This window comes from Microtus ochrogaster, chromosome 16, assembly GCF_000317375.1.
Source record: "Microtus ochrogaster isolate Prairie Vole_2 chromosome 16, MicOch1.0, whole genome shotgun sequence".
Classification (NCBI taxonomy): Eukaryota; Metazoa; Chordata; class Mammalia; order Rodentia; family Cricetidae; genus Microtus; species Microtus ochrogaster.
Window position 1 is genome coordinate 55,386,533 of NC_022018.1, and position 6,343 is coordinate 55,392,875.

Sequence of the window (6,343 nt, forward strand, 5' to 3'; positions counted from 1 at the left end):
AGTTTCAGCTCAAGCATTGAATTGTACCTTAAGTCTTGCAAAGGTCTCTCCAGTCTCTTTTCCGGCTTCAGTTCTGACTCCACTCCAACTCAAGACCTTGGCAAGATTTAAGGTATAATTCAATGCTTGATCTGAGACTTTAGCTTCGAACCCCTCTTGGTGACTCAGAAAACAAAACACAGATAAAACAAGCCTTTACCCTTATTGGGGACCATGCTGGTCTTAATACTGGCCAAGCATGAGTTAGAACAGATGAATGGTACATGGGACAAATAAATAGTAGCTTGCATCAAAGCGGAAATACTGTGGTAAGATTTGGATGCTCTCTCTCTCTTCCCCTCTCCCATTTCTCCCCCTCCCCTGCTCCCCCTCCTCTCTCCGTCTCCCATTTCTCTTGTTTGTGTGTATTCATATCACAATTTTATCTTTTCTGTTTGTTTGTTGTGACAGGGTCTTTCTACATATCACTGGCTGTCCTGGAACTTATCATGTAGACTAAGCTGGCCTCAAATTCATGGGGATCCCCCCGCCTCTGCCTCCTGAGTGCTGGGATTAAAAGCATGCACCACCACACTTGGCCCCACAATTATATACATTGTAGTTATTAAAAAACCCCACCGTCTTGGGGCTGGAGTGATGCCTCAAGTTAAGAGCCCTGGCTGCTCTTATAGAGGATCCAGGTTATAGAGCCCCAGCACCCGAATTACAACAGCCCACAACTCCAGCTCCAGGGGACCTGACGCCCTCTTCTGGCTGCAGGGAACCTGACACGCCCTCTTCTGGCTGCAGGGAATCTGACAACCTCTTCTGTCTTCTGAGAAGTCACTGCACTCACTGTGGTGCATAAACATGCAGGCAAAACACTCATACACATTAAAAAGAAAAACTAAAGAAGCAGCTCTGCCATCTCTGCCCATTTTAATTGCTCCACTAAATTTTGATAGCACAGCAGTAGGACCGACAAAACTTGTCAAAAACCCCAGAAGAAAAGGCATGTGACTGACATTACCCATAACACGGTATCTTAGGCTGCCAGGGAATCTTCAGTTGTGATATGGACTCTTTGGAAAGCAGATGGAACCACAAAGCTTTATACAGATCATAAATTCCTGTGGGAAGAGATTAGAGGAACTAACAAAACAAGTCTCACAGAGCCCTGGGGCAAAACCTCAAAGGCCCTCAAGCAGCCAGAGAATCAATTGCTAAAGCTGTAATAGACTTATTCTGTCATTCCCAAGGGGTTTGGGACCTCAGTGATCGCAGGAGGCTGGCTTTCTATCAGGACCTCCTCTCCCTACATTATTAGGTCTGCCTCTCGACACCTTCACAGTTCCTGCTTCCCATCATTATCTTATTTGCCATCTTGGCCAACCGAGGCATTCAGATGTGACAGCTCATGCTAAGGCCAATAAATGGTGTTACTAGTAAAAGAGACTTTTCATTAAGTGCTTGCCTACATTAACTTAGTTAATCTGCTTGCTAACCTGTAAGGACAGGTACAGCTCTTATCCCACTTGAGAGAGAACACACAAGCCAGAATGTGCCAAGCCTACAGACCTGAATTTGATCCCTGGAGCCCACACAGTAGGAGGTCAGAACTGGCTCCCTCCCATAAGCTGTTCTCTGACCTCCACATGTGTGCATACATGTACCCACACACAAAACAAATAAATGTAAAAGCTAAAAATACAGACCCTACAGAACTTTGTTGGGAAAGTATCTGATCATCTTTCTGTCTCTCTCTATGTACACAGTTAGATCTCGAACCCAGGACAAATGGCTAACTGAGGTGCCAATTCAACATACCAGATCAGACACTGGCAGGCAGGCAGGCTCCCAGTAAGTACCTGTTACAGAGCCATCCCAGCTGGCATACCCAGCCCCCGCCCCGAACCTTTCCAGCCCCTGCGTTTCTGATTCCTATATAACCTCAGCCATTTTGGCTACAGTCTCAGTGATCTTGGCCTCCAGGTTCCCAGGTGCTCTTATTGCTCCTTCTCCCTCTCTTCCTTTCTCACTGGCCCCAACCATGGCCTAGTTCAGTTCAGCTGTGGGGTCCCTCATATCTAAATAGACCTCTTCAGTACACACCAAAGAGCATCATGTCCTCATTTTTTTTTCATTCATATACACATGACCTGGTCCAGCCATTCCACTGGAAACATAGAGTGACAGATCACATGGATTATGAGAAGATATGGTTCCAGTAGCATTATTCATAACCGCTAAAAAGTACACAAAACCAAATAGCCATCAGTTTGTAGACAGATAAGGTATGCTCTGTCCGTCAAATGGGATACCATCAGCAATAAAAGGGGCTGAGCACTGGTAAATGCTGCAATGTGGACGAAACTCAGGAAAGAGGCTTGGGCTTGATGAACATATTTTGGGCATCAGATGCTTGTTCCCCAAGAGGATGAGCGAGAATTCTTCAGGAGAGAGAGTAGATTACAAAAAGCAAAGAGTCTATGACTGGACTAGGAGGGGTCCAACATTTAATGGCCTGGGTTGAAGAAAGGAACCTAAGAAGGAAGGGTTGGTAGGTAGATGTTGATGCCATGCCCAAAAGCCAGAGTGTTTCTGAGAAAAGGATGCTGCTGATCAAATTATTCTTTGTATTTAGTGACTGGAGATCATATTCATTATCCATCATGAGAAGCAAATGTGTCTGGGCATGCTTAGTTCAGCGTTATAACGCGTCAGGTTTACTCTAAGTCACCTAAAAGAATTAGTCACAGTGGTTTGGTGACCTTGTCTGGTTTTTTCAAAGAGTTTTGGCTGAAATAACAAAAAAGGACAGTTTGGAAGGCATGGTAGTGGAGTTTCACCTAGAAAATGCCCAGCAGCTAACACTGTGTCAAATATTAATCTTTTAACAAATTAAAACAATAAATAGTTATTGTGTCGTTGCTCAGGGTCTTTCACAAGACTCAGTCTTCAGAACCGCTGAAGGGGCTGAAGATGCCAACCACGGTTGTGGTTATCAGAATGGCTGACGGGGCTAAAGGACCCTTCCTCAAAATGACCCACTCAGAGTTGCTTTCTCCCACAGTGAGAAGCAATCCAAGACAGAGGCTGAAGCCATGATGTCTTTGATTACCCCGGCTCAGAAGCTGGATGCCATTAGGTTGAAGAAACATCATTACCCAGAATATTCAGAGAAGATAGTAGAAATGAAGGGTGAGAGCAACCTCGGGATTCTCTGAGCTCAGAGCAGGGGACATGGGGAAGTCAGAAAATCCAGAATCAGTGAACAGAGATGTTGCCCAGCCTTCATCCACAACAACAGAAGTTTCTGCCTCCAGATAAACCTGGAGAGGTGGTTATCGCAGCGCCTGTGGTAAGGATGAGGCTCAGGGTTCCCACACACAGTCCCACACTGTGACTAATTCTTTTAGGTTACTTGGAGTAAGCCCTCATCCAGCAGTAAATACAAACCCTCCTAAGTCGCTGGCCACAGTGTGTGGGAAACAAATCCGGCACTCACTGAGGTACTAACAAAAAGAATTTCAGGGACCTCTCTGGTGCCAGATGTGATAAACCCAAGCCCCCAAAGGAACAAAGCAGCATTTAAGGATGAGGAACCACTAGGGCAAACAGCGTGCCTGATCCTTCTGCAGCATGAGCCAGGGAGAAACCTCAGGCTTCAGAGCTTGCCTCCTTGCCTCTGGTTCTGCTACAACAATTGCAAGGCTCGGAATGACTCAGAACCTAGTTCTGAATGGAGAAACAGTTAGACATCAGATAAAGACACAGGCTTCAAAGTCAGAATGTTTTCTCAGCACACCAAACAAAGGATCATTTCACCTATGTTACAATATTAATGCAACAAAGAATACTATACGTGATACTTTCCATCAATAAAATAATAGACAAAGAGCTATTAAAATTTTTATATGTTATATCAGAGTTGAAATAACAAACTTAGAAAATATATTAAAGGAATTTTCTCCCTCAGTATCTAAAAAACAAGCGATAATGGTAAACGCACACACACATTCGCAGCATCAGCAAGCGAGATTGGTGGCAGGGAAAAGCAGCAGAAGTTTCTAAAGCAAGTAGGCCCAGCTTAGCTCAGAAACCATGCACCCCACCCCCACCTTGATGCTTGGGGTTGGTAGCATTGGCAAGTAAGCCAATCTCTCTTACTAATACCCTCAAAGCTTACGGGATCCAATGAATGGGAACTCTCCTTCTTGGATCCCTGACCAGGAAGTAATGCACTAGTTTATAAAGACAACTGGGGGAGCCAGGCAGCTGTGGCACATGACTTTAATCCCAGCACTTGGGAGGCAGAGGCAGGTGGATCTTTTTGAGTTCTAGGCTAGCCTGATCTACACAGTGGGCTCCAGGACTGCCAGGGCATATCGTGGAACCGTGTCTCAAAAAATACAGCAACAACAACCAACAAACAAATGTAAAAAAAAAACTAGCCATATAAGTGAATTGAATAATAACAGATCAAATGTCTAGCCATATTGTTATCGCAAATATGTGAGACTGATATACACGCAGTGGTCATTAGTGTGATTGGCCCTGAATGGGAGTCTCAATTCATACTTTTCAGATCAGAAATACAAAATAATTTCACTCTGTGCAGTGATGTTTTGTTTATGTTTTAAGAAATAAAGCTTGCCTGAAGAGCAGAGTGCAGAGCTAAGCTACTAGAGGCCAAGGAGTTGTAGCACACACCTTTAATCCCAGAACTCTGGAGAGAGGCAGAGAGATCTCTGTTAGTTCAAGGCCAACGGGGGTTAAACAGCTCACAGCACTTGGGATCCCACACCTTTTTTTTTTTTAGTTTTTTTGAGACAGGGTTTCAGCCTGTCCTAGAACTAGCTCTTGTAGACCAGGCTGGGCTCGAACTCACAGAGATCCGCCTGCCTCTGCCTCCCGAGTGCTGGGATTAAAGGAGTGTACCACCACCGCCTGGCTGGAATCCCATACCTTTATTCCTAGCACTAGGGAGATGGAGATAGGAGAAGGCTGGGTGGAGAGAGGAATGTAAAACAGAGGGGAGACAGGAACTCAGTGCAGTTTGAGGTTAGGTGGAGACAGCTGCAGTCTGAGGAGACAGTCTGAGGACAGGCTCTCCCCTTCGGTCTGAGCATTGGTAGAGATAAAGGTCTCCCTAGTGCTGGCCGCTCTGCTTCTCTGATCTTCAGCTTTCACCCACTAATATCTGACTCCAGGTTTTATTTATTAAGACCAACTAGAATTCAAGCTACAACTCTGTATTTTGTACTATACTTAGATATACAGGTTAGCCTTATCCAAATCAGTCCTAAATTCTTTTAGTTTAATGTATTGTTTTGTATACAGGCTCTTTAGAACTCTGCTCATGACTTGAGTCCAACAGCCCCTAAGTGGCTCAATGCTGGAATTATGGCCATCAAATACTCCCCAGTTTGGACCACTACTCCTTCATAAAATACAATTTTTAAAATGTATACAAATAATTCAACTTCAAATTACTACTTATGTCTACCTCTAAAAATCGAATTTGAAGGATGGCAAGAAAGGCCAACACACTTAAATGATTCAGAATGGGTTTATTATAGTTTTAATACCATCATCCTCTTGAAATTGTCTTTTTCTTTTAAGCCTATAGTTTACAGAGATGATCTGGGACTTTATCATCAGTCAGCCCGCTACGTCTCACTTCTCCCACCCAGATGATCGGCTGTGTTTACTTCCTCTTTATGGTTGTCTACAACCAATTTGGACCATTACTCCATGACATAATGCTGTTTTAAGCATTTCTCTAAAAATCTAATTTGAGGTATTCGCCCATGATGGAAAGAAAGCTCAGGCCAGGCGGTGGTGGTGCACGCCTTTAATCCCAGCACTCAGGAGGCCGAGGCGGGCGGATCTCTGTGAGTTCGAGGCCACTGAAATCAGGAACAAGTCAAGGTTGCCCACTCTCCATATCTATTCAATAGAGTACTTGAGGTTCTAGCTAGAGCAATGTAACAACAAAAGGAGATCAAGGGGATACAAATTGAAAAAAAGAAGTCAAACTCTATTTGCTGATGATATAATAGTTTACATAAGTGACCCCAAAAATTCTACCAAGAAAATTCTACAACTCCTAAATACTTTCAGTAATGTAGCAGGATACAAGATTAACTCACAAAACCAGTAACCCTCCTTTACACAGATGATAAGTGGGCTGAGAAAGAAATAAGAGAAACATCACCCTTCACAATAGAAACAAATAACATAAAGTATCTTGGAGTAACTCTAACCAAACAAGTGGAAGACCTATATGATAAGAACTTCAAATCTTTGAAGAAAGAAATTGAAGAAGACACCAGAAAATGGAAAGATCTCCCAGGCTCTT